General features: G+C 45.5%; 1 long non-coding RNA gene across 1 annotated transcript; it reads left to right on the top strand.

The window, feature by feature from the left end:
* Positions 1-282: 282 nt before the first annotated feature.
* On the top strand, positions 283-24692 carry LOC306658388. Its single transcript, XR_013763040.1, has 3 exons — positions 283-3835; positions 22369-22539; positions 22722-24692. It is a non-coding gene; the product is annotated as an uncharacterized lncRNA (long non-coding RNA).
* Positions 24693-25082: the final 390 nt, after the last annotated feature.

Here is a 25082-nt window from a genome sequence, read left to right as displayed (position 1 = left end):
CTAAATCCAAACTCCTTGAACCTGCTCAGTGACTTCTTCACTCCAATTCATAGGACATCCCATCCCTTGCCCTTGCTGCTACCATCATTGGGTGAAGCTTTCAAGAACTCATTACTGCCCAGGGCTATCAGTAGTCCTCTATAGTCCAAAGAAGTAAGGTTAGATATTCCTGGATCCAGGGGCTAGGGAGATAGCTCAGCTGGTAGAGTGTTTGCCTCGCAAGCACAAGGCCCTGAGTTCGATCCCCAGTACCGCAAAAAAAAAAAAAAAAAAGATATTCCCGCATCCCTTTAAAGTTTGGTGCACTAAAACTGGAGTTGGGGGAGCAAGGCTGTGAGTGGAGGTTTGCTCCTCATCCATTGGGACTTAGGGACTTGCTTCCAGCAATTAGAGCTCTTCATCCTTTCCCATTCATTCTCCATCATCTGGAGTGTGTTTGGTTTTGACAGTCTGCTGTGGTTATTCATAAATGCTTTTTGTGAATAATATCACTCAAAGCATCTTATAAAGTCTAGGGCTTGCTAGAAAATCTTTGCCAGTTTCATGCAAGTATCACCTGTCTTTGACATGATGTTGGACTTAACATCTTACTGAAACCTAACTAGCATTTTTTTTTAAATGCTATAATTAGAGTAAGTATAAAAATACTGCCATGTGCAGTAGCATTTGCCTGTAATTCCAGCTACTTAGGAGGCTGAGACAGAAGGATTGCTTGAGTCCAGAAGTTCGAGGCCAGCCTAGGCAATGTGGTGGTAAAATAAATCTTCTCAGGACCCTAAAATTGCAAGTTAGTAGATCTTCGAGGACAAGTGTTTAACCATCTTATTTCTAGAGTACCATACAAGTAAATTTCACTTTTTTAAACCTCAAAGAGATCCCTTTCTGTTCTATTCAACTTGCAGGGCTTAAAATGGGGGAATCATTTCCTGTCACAAAAAAAGAGGCCTTGAATATTAGGACTTCAGGGCTTTAGAACTTCATGGGGAAGAGACAGTGGATAATATAGAGAAGTTTAGAGAATGCTGTTTAAGTTAGTTGGCCATAATAAAAAGAATGGAGATGGTAAGAGGATCTCCTGAACAAATGGGCAGATCTCACTAGAGCCTGAGGTACGTCATCCAAGGAGGAAAGTGCCAAAGGAGGCCTGTGTGGAATGGCATTCTCTGCCAGGGAGTGCTGTGCTATGCCTTGGAGCTCCTGGTTGCAGGGACTTTGGTTCCTTTGCTTGAATTTGAAAAGAGACTTGGCCCACTCAATGACAGAATGTAACTCGCACTATCAAATGTATAATCAATTTTGTTAAATAATTTGTTCCATTAAGGCTATCTAGTATGGTATATCTTTACCACCTTACAAGGTGTCAAGAGTTAATCACTGGCCTAATTTAGGAAAACAGTTGTTTAAACTGTGGTTTTGATAGAACGATCAATCATAGAATATCTTATATAAAATTTCAATATGGAATTTTCATTTACTATATTAATTGTATTTTATAATTTCTAGTTAAGCTAAATTATTGGCTTGTCTACTAATATATTCTCCTAAATAAATGATTATACTTCATAAAATTGGCATGAATTTTGATATCATTCTTCATGTGAAATCTCAGACATGCGCTGTTGGAGATAATCCTTTGATCATGTTTTCTTTATTAAGTTTTCTCCATTTTTTGCTTTTATCTAACAAAGATGGTTTTTGTTAACTGTCTTTGTTGTGCTTTCTCATTTTAAATTCTTAGCCAAAAATTTTTTTTCTCAGACTTTGATTTCTGCTTGCATGGGGAGGAGGTGGAGAGGGAGAGGGAAAAGGAGAAGAGAGATATTGATTGATGGCTACCTGTGACCTGATTTACCATTGAATCCAAAGATGTTCACCAATCCCAGGTGTCAAAAGCATCCAGAAATTTGGGTCAGCACTGAATTCCATCCTGAGGCTCTGTGGCAAAATAATCTTTGCTGCTCTGGTTTTTATCATACCACTGCTATAAGAAAAAGTGCAGTATGAGCAAGTATTTCTCAAAGTCTATGATACATGAAAATGCTGGTGGAATGAAAGAAATGGAGAAAAGGTAAGAGATCTGTAGACAATCCCCTGCCCTAGCCAGGGTCTTATAGCATCCATGTGTGCAGGGGTCAAGGGGTTCCCTGGGCAGGGCCCACTGCTACCTTCTCAGAGAGTTTATAGAGGATCTATGGACAAACAGGCATCAGGCTATGCCTAGGAAGTGCAATTTATAATGTTAGTGGTTTTTGCAATTTTGTTTTATTTGAATCTGTAATTCTAAGCCATTTATATTCTGTGTGCTCTGTGTGTGTATGTGTGTTTTACTGGGAGTAAACCCAGGGGTTTTCTGTGAATGAGATGCATCCCCAGCTCCTTTTATTTTTTGAGATGGGGTCTAAGTTGTCCAGGCTGGCCTTGAATTTGTAACCCTCCTGCTTTGGCCTCCCAAGTAGCTGGGATTGCATGTGTGCACTACTGTGCCCAGCTTGAAACCATTTATATTCTTGAATAATAGTGACAATCCCAGGACTCTTATTTTTCCAGTGGGCTAATGTCTTCTGAAGAACAGTCCTGGTCAGAGAAGAAAAAAACCAATTTGACCACAATAGAATTGCTGATCTGCACTTCAGATTTTTCTGAATGTCACTACAAGGTGCCCAGTGAAGTTCTTTCCTCTTTTTTGAGAAGTGGTTCCAAGTGTTCACCTGCACTGGACGCATGGGTGCTTTTGTAGGGTAGACTGTGTGAATGCACAAATGTATGCTGAAGGTAGCCACATGACTTTCTGCTTCTGTGCTCTTTGGTAGTCCTGATGGCCAGGACTGGGGTGACAAGCCACACGATTACTGTGGCTGATTTCACTTCCAGGCAGCTGTGGGTCTGCTGGTAGGAGCTGCAAGGACAAGGGCTGCCTCGAGTCAGACCTTGAATTTGCCATCAAGGTAATGCTATGGAGAGCTGCCTGTAAACTCTGTAGAAGCAAACAGGAGCAAACTTGGTAGTCCTGGAGGTCGGGGAGAACTTGAGCTTTCCCATCCAGAAGCTGAGGCTGCATTTGTTATGCCGAGTGACTGGTTCTAAGGCTCAATGCCTTATAAGAAAAAGTTCCTGCACAATAGGAAAATATGTGCTGTACTTGCAAGTAAGATCAGAGGAGGAAATATGTGGGAAAGCATCTTGAACTGTGAATTTACTGTACAGATAAAGCTTACTACTAAGATCAGTTGAGGAGTATTTCTGTTTGAACCTGTCCTTGTGATAGCATGTGGCATGTCAAGTGTAACTTTTATGTATGACTTCAAAAGCACTTATTAAACTCCTAATTGATCATATCTTAACGTCTTCTCTTGTGACAACTTAAACTCCCAGAGTTTTAATGAACTGACTACTGCACTGATGAGGGGACAGCCCAGGAGGAGATGAAGTTGTGGAGATGTAACCTGTAAGAGATTTGACCTATTTACTCAATGCCTGGTACAGACCAGCCCTGGGGTGGGAGGGGCCCCTGTATTTTGAAGCTGGGGCATCACTTCATCACATGGAAATTGAGTATAAACCACTGAGCGCCTCCTGTGGATAGTTGATCAAGGGCAAGCTGGTCTTCCTGGACCAACAGCTAGAGACCAAGAAGTGGCTTTCTGTCTTGGAGTGGGCTTCAGTGGATGAGAACATGAGCTTTAGCACCTGATGGGCCAATGTTCAGAGACTGTCTTTGACCTCTACAGGTCATGGGGTAATGGAGAAAGTACCGAAATTCCTTCAGCCTCGCTTCCTCAACTAAGCATGGGAACACGTGTCTGCCTCTCAAAACTGTTGGTGTGAAGTATTTGAGGTAGGACCTGGTACTTCCATGCCTCGTGAAACAATAGATGTTGTCTTCCTGATGGATCTCATGGGATTTTCATGAAGGTAGGAAGAAAAACAGCTTGGGTTTGCCCAGTTTCCCTTCATATAAGGTACATGGGGTGACTAGGAGTGATGTTCTGCCTACGTTTGTGTGAATATTAAAGCAGAAGCACCTGTGACGGCATTACCTGGAGAACGAGCCACCTTCTAAGGCCCAGACCTGGGGACTATGCTCTGCTTTCTGAGGCTGCAGCTCCATATACATCTGAGCTTGAAGGGAAGAGAGCATACCTGGGTCAGCCTACCGCCCTCCTAGTCACCACTGGCCTTGTATTCTCTGCCTTTTAAACAGATGTTAAAGCAGCACATAGCCATCTGTTCATAGCTGTGGATTTTTAATTGTTGATGATTTAAGTCTGTTACCAGTGTCTTAAATTTCAGAATGACTTCCTTTGTGCACAAAGGCAAAACCATGTGACAGGATTGGGATCTGTGGGGGAACTACCCTTAGGTGCTCTGCTATGCTTTTCCTGTGTCTGAGAAGTAAAGGCTGCCTGGCCCTGCTTCCAACGTTCATCCAAGAGGATAGTGGGCCAAGTCATTTCATTACCTTATCTAAAATCCAAGCATACTAGTGGGTGCTTATCTGGTTTCAGGTTAGTTGAGTTGAGCTCTTTGCTTTTGTTTGATTTTCAGCAGTTGAGCCATCTCAAAAAGGCTTGGCTTTTGCATTTCTTTTTGTAACTGTGGAGAGTGCTCACACTGGTCAACTACAATGTCAGGAATAAATGCTGAGGCTCCAGTGTCCCCTCCACATTCCCCACAGCTTATTCCCTAGACCACCACTGCCAAGTCCTGATGCATTCTGCCTATGCTGGCCAGGGGCAGCGGACCTACTCACCACCTCTGCAGCCAGCTTTCTGTTCAACTAGAAGGGATAAATTGAAAAAAAATAAAAATAAAAGTAAATTTAAAAAGTGACACAGGCCAGCATGCCTATGCAGAGGCCTGTTGGAGACAAGTGCCAAAGTGCATGTCAGGTAACCACCCCAGGCCTCTCCTGACTTCCTCATACCATGTATCACTATTCTCATTCCAACCACAAAGGTCAGCAGAGTGCCCAGAGGGAGGCCAGTGATGTAATGTACACAGTGGCTCCAAAGGCCTGCTTCCCAATGCGTTTCAGAACTCTGCCACAGATATGCTGGGAGAGTGACAAGGGAACAAGACCCTGAACAGTTTACATGGCATTGCTTTATTTATATCATGTAATTCTAACCGTGAGGAGGCTGTCACAGGGAGACCTGATCACTTGCGTATGTTAACACAGAACTAAGTGCGTTTTGGACCAAGGTCCTGAGTCCCCACACTTCACCATCATACCATGTTTGGCTCACTAGAATGTAAAGGTGGAACTGGTGGCCAACTACCAGCAGGTCTGGGAGACAGGACTAACTTCACATGGTATATTGGCTTCCTGTGGCTGCTCTAGAAATGACTGCAAACATTATTTTACAGTTCCGTAGGCTAGGAGTTCAAAATTGGTCTCACTGTACTAATGTCAAGGACTGGCTCCTGCTACAGTCCTCAGTTTAAGTCTCTTTTTCTGCCTATTCCAGCTTCTGGAAGCTGCCTGCATTCCTTGACCTGTGGCCCCCATCACTCCAACTTCTGCTTCCACCCTCACATCTTGGCTTTCCTGCTTCCTTCTTATAAAGATCTTTGTGATTGCCAGGTGTGGTGGTGCACACCTGTAATTCCAGTGGTTCAGAAGGCTGAGGCTGGAGGATCTTGAGTTTGAGGCCAGCCTAAACAACTTAGTGAAACCCTGTCTCAAAAAGGGCAGTGATTAAGCACTCCTGGGTTTGATGCTTGGTACAAAAACTAATAATCCTTGTGATTATTTTGGGCCCATTGGATAATCCAGAACTATCTCTATCTCAAGATTCTTACCACATCTGCAGTGTACCATTTGCCATGTAATACTCAGGTTCTGAATATTAGGATGTGGATTAGGATTCTGAATAAAGATCTTTGGGAGCCTTTATTCTGTCTGCTACATGTGGCAAGATAGGTGGCATCTTATTCCATATGCAATAGGCAGCCCTTGCCAATTGAAGTCTATGAGCATGTCTTATCTCACAAACAAAAACTGATTTGTAAAATGTACTCTTTGCTTTATTTGGTTAACCTTTTTCCTCCTAATTTGATCCCAGATCTAATAAACTAAGAAACTAGAGACACAGCTCATGTCAGTTGGCATTATTTACCAGTAGGTATTTGGTTATCTTTATTTCATTCATATGAAGGGTAGGTATGATCTTGTTTTGCTTTTATCATTCAGGCAGATAGTTAATGCATGGAGGAGAGATATATGCCTCTTGAACATCAAAAATAATGTGCACATTTCTGTATTTTATATATCCCTCTGGACCAGTATTTCTTATCCAGGGGTGATTTTGCCCCCAGGAGACATTTGGCAATGTCTAGAGATACTTTTGGTTGTCATGACAAGGGGGTGCTACTGGTATCTAATGGGTAGATACCAAGAATACTGCTAAAATCCTGTAATGCACAGGAAAGCCCCAATTACCAAAAATTATCTAGTCTAAACACCAGTAGTGCCAAGATTGAGAAGCCTTGGGAACATTGTAAAATAAGTGGCCATTTTAATGGTGACCCTGAGAAACTGAGGTTTTGGGCACATTTTGGAGAAGCCATGGACCGGGGATTTAATAGTAAATTTCACAAGGTGAAACAGCTGGGGCTGAGTTCTCAGCATATCCCAAGTTGAGTGGAGGCTGGGCCTCTGTGTAGGAGAGACAAGAGCAGGCTGCGGCCTCCCACATGTCCCTGGATAGTGGAGCCCATGCATGTGGGCAGAAGAGACCCAGAAGAAATTAAAGGCTGGGGCAGACCTGAAAAACCCCAGTTTTGAATGTGTCTCCAGCCTACACACGGGTCCTTCTGCAGAGAATGAAAGCCTTACTAGCTAAGGTCTTTGAGCATAATCTTGACTAGTAATTGACTGAATGCTACAGTCAACAGATAAGAAACAAAAAATTCTGGACAGAGAGATCAGCAGGTGCCCATTGTAGAGGACACAGGAGTCACAGAACTAGTCCAGGAAAAATATTAAGCAACCAACACAACAACAGTCCTGGAGTAAAAGGTCACACAAAACTCTCCAGGTCAGAGGCCACAAAATAAACCTCAATAAATTGGAAGAGGACTGGATTCATACAAAGTATGCCTGCCCTCTGACCACACCAAAATAACTACCAGGAGGAAACCCCCAAATATTTGGAAAGTAAATAATAAGCTTTGAAGTACATGGGTCCAAAAAATACATCACAGGTATGTAAAAGTAGTTTGAACTTAATGAAAAGAAAAATGTATTACAAATAAAGTAATGTTTAGAGGGAAATGCATAGTTGTATTTATTTGTTGTTGTTACTGTTTATTTTTACAGACTGAGGAGTGAACCAAGAGGCAGTTGACCACTTGAGTTATATCCCCAGCCCTTTTTTATTTTTTATTTTGAGACAGGGCTGAACTGCTGCAACTGACCTCAAATTTGTGATCCTCCTGCCTCAGTCTCTTGAGGTGCTGGGATTACAGGTACACACCACTATACCCAGCAGCAGGAAATGTATAATTTTAAATGCCTATGTCAAAAAAGAAGGAAGGTCTCCAATCAATAACCTAATAATACTCCACTCTAAGAATCTAATAAGAACAATCTATACCCAAACAACAGTGAGAACCAATGAAACCAAACCAAAAATTAGTTCTTTTTAAAAATATATAGGTGGACACAATACATTTCTTTCTTTCCTTTCTTCCTTTTTCTTTCTTTCTTTCTTTCTTTCTTTCCTTCCTTCCTTCCTTCCTTCCTTCTTTCTTTCTCCTTCCTTCCTTCCTTCCTTCCTTCCTTTCCTTCCTTCCTTCCTTCCTTCCTTCCTTCCTTCCTTTCTTCCTTCCTTCTTTCTTTCTTTTTTTCTTTTTCTTTTTTTCTTTCTTTCCTTCCTTCTTTCCTTTCTTCCTTCCTTCTTTCTTTTCTTCGTTTTTCTTTCTCTTTCCTTTCTTCTTTCTTTCTTTCCTTCCTTCTTTCTTTCTTTCTTTCTTTCTTTCTTTCTTTCTTTCTTTCTTTCCTTCTTTCTTTCTTCCTTTCTTTCTTTCCTTTCTTTCTCTAAGGATTGAACCCAGTGCCTCACATGTGTTAGGCAAGTGAACCCCAGCCCCTAAAAGTTAGTTCTTTGATAAGATCCATAAAATTGAAAAACAGCAAGTATTTGATCTTAGTAGAATAAGACTAAGAAAACAAAAAAGTAGGACATAAATTACCAAAATCAGGAATGAAAGAGGGGATGTCACTACTGATCCCAAAGAAAAGTATTATAAGGGAATATTATGAGCAACTTCATGCCAAAGAAGTTGACAGTGTCCTAGAAAGACATTATTTAAATGAATTCAAATAGAGAAACAATCCAAATAAACACACAGTAAATAAATAGATCGAATTAATAAATTAACCAGGAAAATGCCAACTGGAAGAGACAAACGCAACAGTGCTGACAGATCCCGACCAGTGGAGGAACCATCAGTGAAGGGTTGGCCCCTATTCCATGCAAGTCACCCTGGTCCTGCTGCACCCAGGAACCTTTCTTTGGTCAAAGGGTCCAAGTCCCTTGCATGAGACTCGTTCATTTGGATTAGATACTTTTGCAGGACAGGCACCATATAGAAGATGTTTTATTGCAGGGGTGGGAATTCCTGGACCAGCAGCAGCAGCACCTGGTAACATGTTAGAAATGCAGATTCTCAGACCTCACCTTTAACCTACTGATTTAGACTCTGCTGAGTGACCACAGCTATCCATGACCACAGTCCTCCAGGGGATTTAGGTTAAAGCCCCAGAATCACTGCTTTCCTGAGTTGCTGGTTGGAATTTGCCAGTCTCAGAAAGCAGAGCCATGATGTAGGAGTATGTGAAGTAGCTCATTCTGGGGTTGGGGCCGTCAGGCCTCAACCTGTGGGGATGCTGTAAGGGCCCAGAATTACAGAATGAACTTGGACAGTGGAAGCTGAGTGCCGGAGAGGAAGGAACTTCAAAGAGTCTTGCTTTTATCTAAACCAGTCTCCAGGAGAGTCCCAGAATCCCAGCAACCAGGGAGGAGTTAGTGGAAAGGGAACAAGGTGGGAGATGTTCGCTGTGCAGGGAGTGGCAGCTCTGGGTCAGATGGCAGGTGCAGCTGGTTTGGAAGGTCTAATTGCCATCTCCCAGGGCTAGCCCTCATGCCCACGTTTTGGGCCCTCCCCTGACCCAGGCCCTTGACTTGGGATGCCAACATCCCAAGGTTCATCAAGAGAAGACTCCAAGCTACCTGTGCAGAGCATGTCCCAGAAAGCTAGATTACTTTGCTTGCACAACATCTGTAGCTCCCAGAGTGGCTACTGATATTGGGCCCCATGGGAATCTGAGATCCCACATAAAGAGGTGTGAGTAAAGCTATACTCCAGCTTCTGGCAAGGGGTGGATTCCTGAACCAGGAAGAGGCAGGGCTGGAGTGGAGGGCAGCCTTCCAGCCTGGGCCCAGAGAGAGGAGAGCAGGATGGATGTGAAGAGATGCATTCATGGTTGCTGACAATGAGACAGTGACATCTGGGACTGGGAGAAGGGTTAAGAATGTACATGTATCCCACATAAGCACCCATTCCATCTGGGACTTCAAGGCAGGCTGGCCTTTAAAATCAGTGTGATACAAAAATGAAATGAGTAAATGAATTTTAAAGAAGTAGATGTGGTCTTCAGTAGAAAAAGCTCCCTGTAAGAAAAAAAAAAAAAAAGTCCGTGGAAACCATTTGTGAAAAAAGACTCGCCTTTCTCAGTACCACCAAAAAAGAAAGAGAAAAAAGAAAAAAGAATCAACTTATAAATTATTAATATTATTATCATTATTATTTGCAGTGCTGGGGATGGAACTCAGGGCCTTGTGCATACTAGGAAAGCACTCTACATCTGTATCCCCAGCCCTATAAATTAATTTGCTAAATATAGATTTTTCTGAATAGTTTGCTTAAAGAGTTCACGGACACATATGAGTTCCAGAAGGCCAGCAGATGCCTACATGAGTGACATGGGCCACACATAAGGAAGAAGACAATCTGGATCTTGGAACTGTGGTGGACTTCAGGGATGCTATCACCCAGCTCAGACCAACTGTGATGTGCAGGAGCATAGGCCTACCATTGGATGAAATGTTCCATTTTTCAAGAAAATACAAAAATTCAGATTATAATGTGAAATCTCTCAATTTTTAAGTAATACTAATTAATTTTCTTTAATTCTGACATCTGTGAATGAAATATCTCTTTTAGTGGACTGACTGTGGGCCTCTGTGTGTGAGCCTTGCTGTCAGTCAAGCAGGGACAGGGTCTGGTAGGCCTGGGTCCCTTGGGTGACAGAGATAGGTTTTTATATGACAGCTTGTACCCTCCTGTGACACATCTAGGCTCTCAGGTGGAGGATGAGGGCAGGCATGCTATGGGAGGCTCACAGATCATGTGGTCACATTGTGGGCCCAGATAGATCCATCAGGCAGAACAGGCCTGGGCCAAGGACAGCACAGGACAGCACCCTACCAGGGCCCCAGACATCAGGAGATGCCCCAGATGCTGGACTGATAATGCTCCTCTGCTTAGGAACAAAGGGCACATGACTTTGAAGGGCAGATTTGCAATAATAAGAAGAGGATGTTCTTGTTTGCCTTTTGGACTGCCAGGAAAATCCTGCCCAGTTCTGAAACTCCCCACAGGCTACACCCTGCATGGTTTGTCTTTCAAGATAAACTCCTCTGTGCATGTGGCATGGCCAGGGAGGAAAGGAGAGTAAGCCAAAAGTCAGACAACCTGAGTTCTGGTCTCGGCCCTGCCACGAATCTTCTGTGAACCTCCAGACTATTGCTCTCATTCTCGGGCTTTTTTTGCTCATCTGTAAATGGGGGATAGGGGTTGGAATAGATGATGTCTCCAGGCCATTCCAGCCTTGGCCTCTGACTTTGGGCTGACTCCACACATGGAAGGCATCAGACAAGGGCCCCATACTTGCTAAGCCTTGAGTACCGTGCACACTCCCTAAGGGTTTGTTCAGCCTCTTCTCCAATGACTTGGGTCACCTCCCATGGGTGCCCACTCAGTGCCATGCCCATTCTGGGATTCAGCAGGAAGGCCAAGGTCTACATCCTGGGTGCTTACAGCCTGATTGGGAGATGGCCCAGCAAGGACAGATATGTCCCCAGCTAACGTCCCCTGCTGTGTCCTGGGTTGGTGAACTCTTCATCCTGGGGAGGGGGCTTCTGAGCCTGGTGAGCTGCCCCACACTGTGGCCCACCCTGTTCTCTTTCACATACCCATGAGGAAGCTCCAATCTCATAGGCCACCACTTAATATATATTATGAGCCTGCGAGGGATGGCCAGGGAGCAGAAGGGGAACCAGTCCTGCAAGCACTGGCTGCACCAGCCAAGAAACAGAGGTGCCAGAGCTGACAGTTGTTCTTCATGCCTGCCTGACACCTGCTGTGACACCCCCGTGCTTCCCATTCCTGGGTTCACAGGCCTGGGCATGTGGCATCTTGCACAAGGGGTGCAGGCTGGGTTAGGGCTAGTATTGGGGTGGGCGGAGGAGGAGGCAGGGTCAGGGCACCAGGCTCATTGGCCAGCACCAGGGGTGACCCAACTGGAAGCCCAGAGAACTAGTTTTGATCCCCACCCCACCCTCAACACCTTGGGATCTTGGGCAACTAACTACCTGCCTCTCTGAGGCTATTTTCTCATCGGAAAACTGCAGGTAATAAGGATGCCAGCAGGAGTCATAAAGCAGAAAAGACTGCCCACACTTTGGAGAGGGGCACTGAAATGCCAGGGATCCTGAAATGAACTGTTCCTGAAATTCCCAGCAGGTGGTGCCCTCCTCAGGCAATGTTGGCTCTCTCGGAAGGCAGAACAGTTCAGGCATGCTGGGAATGCAAGGCATGGACTGGTGTCTGCTGTGCAGGAAGCTCCCTCTAAGTATGAACCTTTGAACTCTGCAGAGGTCCTGCCACCATTTGTTGCCAAGAGAGGCATGGGTCCTGGTGGGTGAGGTATTTTGGGGCTCCCACCCACCACCTGGGTTTCCCAGGACCTTATGGGTCTTGGGCAAAGCAGGGTTTAGCCACACAGACTCTGGACATGGCCTGCCAGAAAAGCAGCAGATGTCCTGGGTATCAAGAAAGAGTACACGGGGCTGGGGTTGTGGCTCAGTGGTAGAGCGCTTGCCTAGCGTGTGTGAGGCAGTGGGTTCAATTCTCAGCACCACATATAAATAAATGAATGAATAAAATAAAGGTCTGTCAACATCTAAAAAATATTTTTAAAAAAATTCACTTATAATAGGATGGCAATACTTTCTTAAAAAAAAAAAAAAAAAAGTGCACATCAAGGAAAGAGGCAGAGGAGCAGCAGGAGCAGGCCCCTCTGTAGGATGACCACCATGGACTTCTTACAGGGACAGCTCTGCAAAACAGCCTGCCCTGGGCAAACTGCCCTGGTTGTCCCCTGGGTGCTCAGACATCCCAGCGCCTTGGTGAGCACAGCTCTGCAAAACAGTCCAGTGGTGTGTGCCAGAGCTAGCACACCACAGGCATCAGGAGATGCCTCCATGGGGGCATGTGGCACCTTCCATTGCAGCCTGCTTATAGAATATAGCAGCAGCTGTTTCCTGAGCACTAGCTCTGGGTCATGCCTCAGCCAACCTCTTTTCACTATTGTCTCCACTGTTTTTATGAGGAAGGCATTATTCATCCTGAGTTATGGCAAAGGCACCTGTTTGTCATATCGTCCTGCTGGTAAATTGCAGCCAGGACCCAGCCCAAGCCTCCAGGTCCACTGCCAAGCCAGAGGTCCCAAGGAGAGCACCCTTTTGTGGCCTTGTGTACTCCAGAGCAGCACCTGTCGGCCACTCAGCCACCTCCCACTGATGTCTTCTTAGCTTCTGACTCACACCTGTACTGTATGTAGGCAGTTGAACATAAGGGTGAGGAGGTCAGTGAGCCAAGGCTGGGGTCCCAATTGTTTTCCTCTGGAGGTCAGGGAAAGCTGTGACCATATTTCCATGTCACAAAGAGGGAAGACATTTTATATCCATTGGGATTATTATCATAGGACACAAAAGGAGAGGAAATACAGTTGGAACCCATAGCACTCTAGCTATAAGGTCATTGCTAGCATTTATTACTTTACTCCTTCGATGACTTTTCTGTGTTGCTCTCATCTTCCGCTGGCTCTCAGCTGGTCAATGTGCTTCTACTGAAAGTTTGGCCCAAACCTTCCATCATCCCTGGGGTTCTGAGCCCCAGTGTCTCTTATATGAAACCAGCTGCTTCCAGCTGATGGGGCACTTGGGTGAGCGGTCACCCTCTTCTATTGCTTAGCTCCTGTCACAGGGATGTGTATCTTATACAGAGAGGGATGTGTGACAATGGGGAGGTAATCAGGGAGCCCAGTTATAGGGGCACAGGCAGGATAGTAAAGGCAGGATAGTAAAGAGTAAATATGAATCCACTCACCCCTCCCCCGGTTCTTACCAAGATAGACGATATTTAATGCAAATGGCCCACCACCAGCTTGGTATTCTTTTGGGTCAAAGCTTTTCAGAGTGCTGACTCACAGGGCTTTCAGTGGGTTAGTTCATCTTCTCAAGGTCAAATCCTTGTCTGAACATCTTCAAAATCCATTCCCACAATATTCCCCAGGATTGTCGTGATAGAAGCTTCTGCACTCTTACATTTCTTCATGGAAAAATTCTCCCCCACACAGCTTCCAAAATTTCAAAACCCAGACTTTGGCCAGTTTGACCCTGGGTGATTATCAACTTCCTGCTACAATGCAGGAGCTGCTGCCTGCCTCCCCACTACCAGGGAAGGTGGCACAGTGGGGGCTGCTTCCTCCACTTGTGGGTTTCAGGGCTCTCTAGTCCTCCAGGTTCTCCCAGGGCTGTGACTCCTCTCTTTTCCAACAAAGGTCCTATTATTTACGTGATGATAGCAAATTCAGCTGGGACTACACAGAAATCAGTAGGCTCATCCACCCTCTGGATTTGCTTTTCTGGGAATTCAGAATGTGGAAGCCAAAATGAAGTTTTAAGCAGATTTAAAGACAGACCTGAGCATCATCCTGTAACCCGGTAAGAACTCTGTCTCTCTTCAATGCTTAGGAGCAACCATGCCACCTTGCAGTGTGTCACACTCTGGTCTCAGATGCCACACACTGGAGACTGATCAGCAACCCATCTCTTTCAAACAGGGGTTACTAATCCCCTAAATCATGAAAGCCAGTCCCTGTGACATCTTCAACTTCTCCCCTTCCAGGTGATAATGTGTTCCCGAGCCCCCTCCTTTCCCTTGGGATACATGGCCCATGATTTCCTCCCTTATGTCAATTTCTGTGTCAGTAATGGCTCTTTGATGGAAATGGTAGACACTACTTGTGATAATGGCAAAAGATGAAAGGGAGAAGAATTGTTGGCAGGTGATCTAGATGAGAACTGAGCAGAAAAGAATTGTGGCATTTCAAACTCCCAAGATCATCAGAGGGAGACCCCCTGAGATGACAGCTCCAAACACCTTCAGTCCTAGAGACAAATTCCAGGAAGACTGAGAAAAAAACCAACCTATGATGGGAAAGGAGACAAAAAGGGGGGGAAGAAGAATCAGGAACCACCTGGAGTGCACAGTGGTCTTTGCAAAGGATGGGATGCTGTGCAGATTTAAAATATGGTATCTCCAGCACATTCTGCTCTGGTTTTCTATTACTGCATAATACATGTCCCCAGAACTTGGTGTCTTAAACATCATTATTCACATCTTGACTCTGGGTTGCCTGGGCTAAGCTGGGTGGTCCTCGTCCACCTGGCTGGCTGTGTCTGTCATCACAAGGGGCTCAACCAGACTAGTTTGATCTCAGGGCTCATCATAGGCGGTAGAGGTGCCTGCCCTTAACTGAGCTGTTACACAGAGCACTACTTCCTCCTTCAAAGGGCTTCTCAGCAAGGAGCTGGATCAGAAGACAAGACATTCCAGGGTACAAAGTGGAAGCTGCCTGTATGTCAAGACCCAGACTGGAAAGTCACCCAGGCCCCTTCTGCCCCTTCTACTGACCAAGATTTAATGAAGGAGGAGCAACCTTCATATCTCTATAGGAAGAATGGCTGCGAGTCTACAGCTTCTGCTGTCCACCAATACTCTTCCTTCTCTCTCTCCTCCTCAATCTCTTTTCTCCTTTTCTACATAGCCCATTTCTCACACTTTATCCCTGAGACAGGGCAGAGCAGTTTCCCTGAACTTGGTGTTGAGGGGACTTGGGCCTGCCCAGTACCCTCATAGGAAAGGAAAACCCCATGTTAGCTAGCTGTTGGTTGCTGTGACAAAATAACCAAGAAAATCAACTTTAAGGAGGGAAGATTTATTTTGGCTCATAGTTTTAGAGCTTTCAGTCCATGGTCACTTGGCCTTATTGCTTTTGGCCTGTGGTCAGTCAGCATATCATGGCATGCAGCAACTGGTGGTATGGAATTGCTCACCTCATGGCAGCTAGGAAGCAGAAAGATAAGAAGAGTCCAGGGACAAAATACATCCTTCAAGCTCATTCCTCCAGTGACCTACCTCTTCCAACTACACCCTACCTCCTAAAGTTCCTACCACTTCCCGATAGCACCACCAACTGGGGACCAAACATTCAACACATGAGACTTTGGGGGACATTTTAGATTCAAACTGTAAAAGACCTAAAGTGACAAAATCTGGGCAAGGCAGGAGGCAGAGATTGGGGTAGGGTAGGGGAAATATATGGGGTAAGGAGGCTTCCAAGCAGCTCGGGGGAGCTTTGCTAGCTGGGGTAGGGAGGAGCAGTCTCCTCCCTGCAGCCTCCCTTCAGGCTATACTGTGGCCTGTGCCAGGAGGAATTTACAAATCACTAGGACTCAGTCATTGTGGGAGCAAGGAAGACTAGGTCCATTGTGAAGAAGGGTCATGAAACTGGCTCCCAGGATAAATGATGGCCAGGTACAGTTAAACTTTTTTCATTCAGTTATGCTTTACCAGGTCCAAGGCCATTGCTTTTGCCCTTTGGCATCCCCAAGATGTATACCTGCAGTTCAGGGGTGAAAGCCCTTCCCTGTGACTCCTCCTTACTGCCCTGTGACTGTAAAACCCCAAGTTCTCCACTGGGGAGATTGAGGTCTCTGGCGTCCTGGTGACCCAGCCTCACATGTATCATCAGGGTAAAGGACAGCTGAGGAAGACAGCTTTCTGCCTCCTTCCTTTCCCTGGCTCTTCTGTTGAAGAAATCCCTGAAGCCACTCAGGACTTCCCTCCCACCACATCTTAGACTTTGCTTCCTTTTCTCATTGCCTCTACCCCAATACCTCCTCCCTCTACCCCTCACCCTTTCCTGTTCTTCTCCTAACAAGATCTCACTGGGTACCTTCCAGGCCCAGGCCATGGGACTCCAGAAATACCTGGGGCTCAGTTCCAAGGCATTTCCAAGGCCTGTGGGTGAGGGGCAAAGGACAGGTTGCTGATTATCAAAGAAAAGGAAATAAGTAGCTAGCACTTCTCCATCAATGGGTTACTAACACCTCCGTGGAAGGGGAAGGATCTCACTTCCCAACAAAAGCAGTTACCCTCTGGGGCTACTCTTTCCTGACTTCTGAGCACGTCCACAGGGAAGAAAGACACAGGGATCTATAAAAACACACTCCCATGGACACTGGCTCTGAGTCCCTGGTTCCTCTCTAGAGGAATCTCTCTCTCTCTCTCTCTCTCTCTCTCTCTCTCTCTCTCTCTCTCTCTTTCTCTCTGTCTGTCTGTCTCTGTGTGTGTGTGTGTGTGTGTGTTCTGTCTCTTAAACAAAACTTGTTTTCTTGCCTCATTTCTTGGGCATTTAATCTTCAACACCTGGTATCAAGAGGATAGATGGAGCCAACTGGTGAAACCCTGAACATGACATTCGATACCTGCCAAGTTCTAGGGCTTCAAGGCCCAGAAGATGGTGGGCATTTCCCTCTGGGGAAAACTTTGCAAGAAATAAAATAAATGGTATTCAGTAATGGAAAGAAGTGAGCTATCAAGTCATGAAAATGCATGGAGGAAACGTATATACATATCAGGAAGTGAAAGGAGTCCATCTGAAAAGGCTGCCTACTGTATGAGAATGACTATATGACAAAAGGCAAAAAACTAGGGAAACAGTACAAAGATCACTGGTTGCCAGGGGTTGGGGGCAGGTGGGCTGGGTGGATAGGTGGAGCAGGAGCATAGAGGAATTTTAGGAAAGTGAAACTACTTCGTAGGATACCGTAATGTGAATCACTAGATATATGTCACTAGATATATGTCAGAACCCAGAATGTTTAACACAGAGAACCCAAATGTATACTATGGACTTTAGTTCATAATAATGAATGGATATTGGTGAATCAATTGTAACAAATAGACCATCCTCATGCAAGATGTTAGTAATAGGAAAAAATGACAGGGGTAGGGCAGAGGTAAAGGGGTATATGAAAACTCTAATATTTCTTTAAACCTAAAACTGCTCTAAAAAATGGACAGAAATTTATTGAGGTTTCCAAGGGAAATGCTCTCCTTCTTTTGCATGTCACTGTGTAAATGTAGCAGCACCTTCTTCACAATAGCCGCAAAGTGGAAACAGCCCTAGTGTCTGTCAACTGATAAAAGGATGAACAAAATATCGCGTATTCACACAATGGAATGCCATTCCCCCATCAAAGGAATGAATGGAGTACTGATCAATGCCACATCATGGCAGAACCTTGAAAGCAACACACTAAGTGGAAGAAGTTGGACACGAAAGATCACAAACATGTTTGATGTGAAAAGTCAAAACAGGTGCATTTGTAGACACAGAGTAGATGAATGATTTCAGGGAGGTGGGATGAGGAGTAAGGATGACAGCTCCAAAGGGTCCAGGGTTTCTTTTGGAGTGATTAAAATGTTCTAAAATTGATTTTGGTGATGGCCACACATACCTGTGAATACACTAAACCCACTAATCGTATACCCAAAAGAGGGGAATGTGGGTGTGAGTTGTATCTCAATAAAGCTATTTAAAAATTGTGGAACAGGGGCAGGATGCTGTGGTAAGCCCCTTTTATACATCAAGATTGTTTACTTATAGAGATGGTCTGTGATCTAATGTGGAAAGACAGATGTTCTAGAGTTTTGGAAAATGTATAGGACATGGATCAGAGGCTCACTGTGGGCAAGCCAGAAGGGCAATGCTGTCTGTCAGTCTTACCACAGCCAACCCCATCCGCTTGCCCCCTGGTGGAGACCCTGCAGGTGTCCTACAGCTTGAACATCTGACTGAAGGAAGCCCCATTCAAAGGGTAGAAATGGACTTTAGCAGTCCTCAGTGGCCCTAAGTGGGCTTGACAAAGAGATCCAACTCAGGAGCCCAGCAGTCCTCCCCACATCCTAGTAGGAAGAAGAACTGCCTGACCCGGCCTGGGGCAGGGAGGAGAGGGGTGTACATGCCCCAAACTTGCTGCCCTAGCCTGATCTCCTAGCCTGTGGCACAATCCAGACAGGACAGGGTCAGGGAAGTTTTTGCTTGATAGGTAAGATGGGGAGACCTTACTCACTGATGGAGCTAGGATGCTCATTCTGTGCCCAGAATGAGCCAGATTCAAAGTCATGGAGACCAGCAGGTGCATTGGGGGCCCACAAAAGATTGAGAGAGAGTGAGTGGGGGCATCTCAGGCCAGTCAACTGGGAGGAGCCAAGAACCAGGAGGTGGGGATGCCGAGGGTGGCAGCAGGAGGTGCTGCACTAACAGAAGGGCCTGGAATGGCAGACTCAGGTGTTGGGATGTTCCTGCGCTATCAGGGCATCATGGTAGTCCTGAACTAAGGAGTTGGGGGATCTCTGCCCAGGTCAGTTTTAGATGGAATGGATCTGCAATTGAATGTTGCTGCAGCCAAAGTGAAAGCTTCCTGGAGCAGTCATGGGGTGTCTGAGGTAGCCTGTCAAAGATGAAAGAAATATGAAAGAAAGAGGCTGGTGTGGTGGTGCATGCCTGTAATTCCTGCTGCTTGGGAGGTTGAGGCAGGAGGTTACAAATTTGAGGCCAGTGTGGGCAGCTTAATGAGACCCTGTCTCAAATAAAAAATAAAAAGGGCTAGGGACTGTGGTAGAGTCCCCCAACTTAGTGGTAGAGTCCCTCTGGGTTTAATTCCCAGTAACATGTACACATGCGCAGTAGTGCACACACACATAGACACAAATGTGGAAGAAAGAAAAATAAAGTATCTCTTGGGGAGTGCCAGGCAGACCCTTCTCTTCTGTTTCAAGGATAAACATTCAACCATAACAAATGGCAAATAGATCTTCTCCAGTCTGCTGACTCTGCTCAATTGGCCACATTGTCCTGCATTGTTGTACTATCAACCTCTGATAATTCAGCAGAAAAGTGTGTGGTGATCAATTTTCAATGCCTGCCCCAGGCACAGGATGGAGGAGTAATGCATGTGTGCTATGCAGTAGCCTCTCTAACCTACATCACAATGAGCACAAGCTAAGGAGCAGAAACAGAAGGAAAACCTATTTGTTTCTTTCTAGCAACTGTTGACCTGAAAAAGAATTCAGTTTCAGGATGCTCAAAGGCCTGATTGTCATCCTGCCAGGTCATCTAGCTGGACCTGGGTCTTCTCTGCTCTCAAACCTTTGCCTTTCTTGGGGTAAGGTAGGTATTACTCCAATTTCTTCCATTTTCCAACACTGTGACCTCCTGTCAAGCATATGAGCTTTGGGAAACAGTTTTTTCTCAAGCCAAAAAGTTACCAGCACAAACATTTCCCAGAAGGCCACATGAAGACTTGTGAGATCATGTTTGGTTCCTGCTCAAAGGAAAAATATTCTGTGAATGCAGCACCCTGGGACTAGGCTTGGGAAGAATTCCCAGGAGGGGCAAAGCAGTTGCTTGGGAAGCTTGGCACCTGCTCAGCACCATTATCATGTGAAGGAACAAAGGCTGTGAGCTTTAGAAGTGGGACAGTAAGGAGGAGACATCCTCTCTTCATATACCTATGTACTCCCTCCCCAAACTGAGGAGCCTCCCACTCTTCCTGCTTTGCTAGGAGACTGAACCCTGTCTGAAGTGTTGGGAAATGCCTAGAAAGAACTTCCAAATCATTCTGAGCCTTCCAGAGTCTGGTGAAATACAGGGCTGCCATTAGGGCAGAGAACTTCAGAGCCTGGTAGAGGGTCTGGGCCTACAGTGAGTGTGCATTCCTGAGTACATGGCTTCCCCCAGGCATTTCAGATTTTGAATCTTGGAACAAAGAGATGGCCAAGGGCTGCCTGGCTCTGGGCCTGAGCAGATGCTTTGCATATGCCTGCCTTACTTGCCCAGACAATTTTTGTTGCCTTTAGGAATTAAGCAGCTTAGGCCAAGCCCAGTTGATGTTTTCAGATTTTCCTGTAAACAAAAGATGCAGCTTATATAACATTTCTGGCTGGAGAGTTTGCTTTGCTTGGCATGACCAAGCAGCTGGGAGGAGCTCAGGAAGCAGCTTGTCCAGAGAGGCTCTGGCTGACCCAAGGGCCTTGGTTGTCCCAGACCCACCATTGGGCCACCCTCTCAAGATCATTTTTTCTATATCTTCTGCAAACTTTCTACCACCTGAAAGACCTCTGGAGCCTATTTCAGAGTAAGGGATAAAGTTCAGGAGGAAGTATCCGAAACAATAACTCATGACTATTAGCCCTTGCTAAGGCAATGTGCCAAGTGCTTTACCTGCACGATCTCATTTAATCACCATAGCACCCCTTAGAGGTAGCAGGGATACTGTAATCAATCTGTAGAACAAGACATAGGCTCAGCGTTGCTGAGCAATACACTATACCTCACAGCACTGGACGTGGCCAATTGGCTCTAGCATCATCTCCCATTTCTGTTCACAGCTTTCTGTGCATCAGTGGTCAGAAAACTTAAACCCACATTTCTCACACTCCCTTAAAGCCAACGTTCTAGGTTAGAGTTAAGTGCTGATCTTTAGAGGCAATTCTGTGAAACTTGGCTTCTCTGGGTGAATAAGGTATGGAGATGCTATGGTCCAATGTGTCCAGTCACATCTTTTGTTTGAGGTCATATAGCAATGAAGGCAATGGTGCCAGATTCCCAGTCCCAATTCACTGATCCTGGGACAGTGAGTTCTTGCACTTCAGAGCTTTGGATGGACTCTGGAGGGTAGTACTTTTAAAACCCAGGAACTGTTCTTGGAGACCCAGAGCCTGCTGTGCCAGCCCTTCCAGTGATTTTGCAGAGATCTAAATGCCTTTATTGAATCACTTTCTACTGAAAATACCTAGATATTGTTTCCTGTGAAGCCAAAACCTAGAGTGGTTTCTGCTCCCTTGGTGGAGCCAAGAGAACCTTAGAAGCAGAGATGGAGACCTGTGTGCAAGAACAGCACCCATCCTCCCTCCAGACTTCTGGAGGATGAGGGGGTTGATACAGTCCTAGAGCAAATTAGAAGCAAAGTTGGGACTCATCTCTCCCATTGGATCAGAGTAAAGAGCTTGGGGGTGGTTTGAGAAAGGAGCCAGAAACAGGAGAACCTCGGAGGACACCTGAGCCTGCAGGATTGGGGAAGAGGAGTCTTGGAGGGAGGAGCCACTGGGGAGCATGAGCAGAACTCTCAGGTAGGAGAACAGGGATCCCTGTTTGGAGGACACTAGAACAAGGAATGGACCGAGAGGCAAGAGGAGGAGAGCAGGATACCAGTTCAGGGTAGAGAAGGAGATTAGAGACCGTTGAGATTGTTGTGGGCAACACAATTGATTCCCTCCGTTGGTTAAGATGCTTTCAAATGTAAATACCTAAAAAACACACTTCAAAATGCCTTTTAAAAAAAGTAATAAGGAATTCAAAGATAAGGCAGTTTCAGAAGCTCAATTCTATTTTCAAGGAGTTTTGAGGTCTCCCTTTCTCTACCATGTCATTCCCAGTAGATCTGCTTACCCTTGGAGGTGCTGTCTTCATAGGCATAAAATGGCTGTGCTATTCCAACTGTCATATCCAGACATGCCAATCTCTAGTAAAAGAGGGACCACATTTTCTTATGCTTCTATTTTCATCAAATGCAATAGTCTAAATGTTTTGCATGCACCCTGAAATCCATAAGTTGAAATCCTACCCCTGATGATGATATTCAAAGATGGAGACTTTGTGAGATGATTGGTGTTTTCATAAAAAACATAGACCCAAGAGAAACTCTCTCACCCCTTCTGCCACATGAGAACACAACAAGAAGGTTCTATGTACTGCCAGGAAGAGAGCTGTCACCAGCATACAAATCTTCCAGCACCTTGATCTTGGATTTCCCAGGCTCCAGGACCATGAGAAACATATTTCTGTTGTTTATAAGCCACCTATCTTGTGGTATTTTATTATAGCAACTGGAATGGACTAAAAAATTGGGGAAAGGACCCTGTTACAGAAAAATCCAGTACTCAAGAAAAAAGCTATTGTGAGATTGAAGAAAAAAGTCAGATCTAGGATTGTACAAAGTGCAATTTATTGGACACTTACAGACAGAAGTGTATCTTGGATGGGAAACAAGTCAGGTGAGTCCCTGCACCCCAAGGGAGGAGGAAGGGGTTTAAAATGGGCAAAGGTTGACCACAGCCAATCAGAATGTAGCTGGTCTTTCTCAAAACCTATTAACATGTTCAATGTTTGTTAAGAAACAGTCTGTGCATCAGCAGCTGGCACAACACACTATCTTCATGACTTTTTTGCCTTATAGGGAAAATCCATGATCACCTGGCACGTAAAATGGCAGTTATGACCAAGATGGCTATAGTTATGTCAAGCCAGTTTCCTGCAGAAGCTTTTCCAGAACCCCCCAGTGGACACCATAGCTGGATCATGTGCTCTTTCTTAATTCATGACGGGCCAGAAAGCACACTGAATTACTGACTTATACCAATCCTGGCAGAATATTAGAATCACTTGAAGAACAAAAATCTCAGGATTCTAGGCATCATTATTGTTAAAGAAATTCTCAAAATTGAGTTCTATTAGCAAAGAGAAAGGAAGAATGGATTTGGCATTGACAAGAACAATATCTGCCATAAGCACCTTGGTCCAGATGGTCAGTCCAAGCCTGTTACATTGACTCCAGAAAATTCTGGGAAAGAAGAGAACTCAAGAGAAGAGGCCACCCTGCTGTCACCCAAGGTTAGTGCTGGCCCACAAGAGAAGTGGAGCCAAGAAAACCTCAGAAGAAGAGCGGGAGAACTGGGTCCAAGACTGGCATCCACCCTCCCACCAGACTTCTGGAATGTGAGGTGACAGACATTCTCACTGTTTAACCTTTTTGAATCAGGATTTGCTGTTATTTCAACCTTATTCTGAAGCATGATGATTGGGATCCCTGAGGACTCCAGTGTGGGAACAGAGAGATGACCAGGGACTGAAGTGGTGTGCAGGTGAGGGTGAGGGTGTGCAGAACTCTAGACATGGGTCTCCCTATTCAAAGGAGATGGTGTGGGGATGATCTGGGGTTGATGGTAGTGGGGAGAGGAGGGACAAAGGTTATTGCAGGTCAGGGCCTGTGACATGGGGTGTATGACCTACCTTTCCATCAGTCACCTCCTCTATTGGTCATCACCATGCCAACAGATTTCCTTATTCTCTGCACAGCACTGCATTTTTAAAAACTGTTTTGAAAACTGTTTATTCATGTGCTTATGGTCTACCTCTGTCCACCCTGCAGAGACATTTGCTGCTCAACAAATAACGATTGCTTCTACACATTTCCCAGCACCCTTTCAGCTCTGTGGGCTGTGGTTCTATCCTTGGAGCATGAGTGAAGGTGACTTAGGGTGCATGCCCCTCAAATTCTTCCTTCCCTTATTTGGGTGAAGCCCTCAGCCCTGCAAGGAGATGGAGTCTCTGGTTGGCTTTGTGAAGCAGAATTTCACCAACTTCCTGCTGAAACAACAGGAAGGGTGGAGCCTCACCCAAAAGGTGTTGTTGGTGTTTTGTTTTGTTTTTCTGTTTTTATCAGAAGGAGCAGTTTTTGCAGCTGGCTGGAGATACCTGGGCCTGTGGGAGCAGGCACCACCTTGCCCGGTGTCCAGCCCCTGGCTGACAGCTGCCACAGCCCCAGAGTGCAGCCAGATGGCCACACCAGCCTGTTGGACCCTGTCAAGGTGGGACGGGGATCTGGCTGCCTCTTGCAATGCTCATTGCTCCCTCAGAACCCGGATAGTGCAAGAGGCTGCAGGGGAGGCCATCATCTCCCCACCCTGTCCTTGGTGGAGACTCTGGGCACCACAGGGAGGCTGCTGTCGAGGCTGAGGCTGAGGCAGCAACCCCTGTCCTGGCTGTGTCAGCTGCTGTTTTTGTGCAGCTGCCCCAGCAACCTCTGCTCTTATCACCACAGCTGCTGCCACCACCATGGCACTTCCCCTGTGGCTTCCAGTCTGCTGACAGCGAGCGGCTGCTGTTTCTCTTCTGCTCCTGGCTGCTTCTGCCAGACCCAGTGTGGGTGATGGTCCTTGAGGCTTGCCAGGGTATCTTTGAGTGACCTCCTGGGGTGGTGATAGGGAGAACCTTCACCATCTCCTGACAGCTAAAAGTAAAGAACTGAACTAGCATGTTGGTGCAAAAGGGGCAGCTCTTGAAGATACAGTCTGCTGTTGTTTGCAGAATGATAGAATTTCTCACTATCTTGCAGAATAAACCCCAATAAAGTCTTGTTTGCATGGTAGTGCTTTGCCTTTTTGTGATTTCTACCTTGAATTGAGTGGAGTAACCCTCAGCTGAGCCAGTAGCTCTAAGGTATGGTAACACTGACAGCTGTTAACACTGAGAGCTGCCAACACTTGCAGCTGAGAACTGATAACACCATAGGAGCTGTACTTCATTTTATCATGATCCAAAGGACTCTCTATTGATTGTTAACACTACTGTGTTAACCACAAGTATTCTGAGTTGAATTTGTTATGACAGTGTGACCTATCCTTTCCTGACTAAATATTCCAATCAATGTAAGGTCCTCAAAATGGTAGCTTGTTTGCAGTTTTCCCACCACCTGGAACAGTCACCCAATATACATTTGTTGAGTGAACAAATAAGGATAAAATCTTCTTTTCTGTTC

The sequence above is a fragment of the Sciurus vulgaris genome, assembly GCF_902686455.1.
Source record: "Sciurus vulgaris genome assembly, chromosome: 3".
In the NCBI taxonomy this organism is placed as follows: Eukaryota; Metazoa; Chordata; class Mammalia; order Rodentia; family Sciuridae; genus Sciurus; species Sciurus vulgaris.
This window is presented reverse-complemented; position numbering and strand designations above follow the sequence as displayed.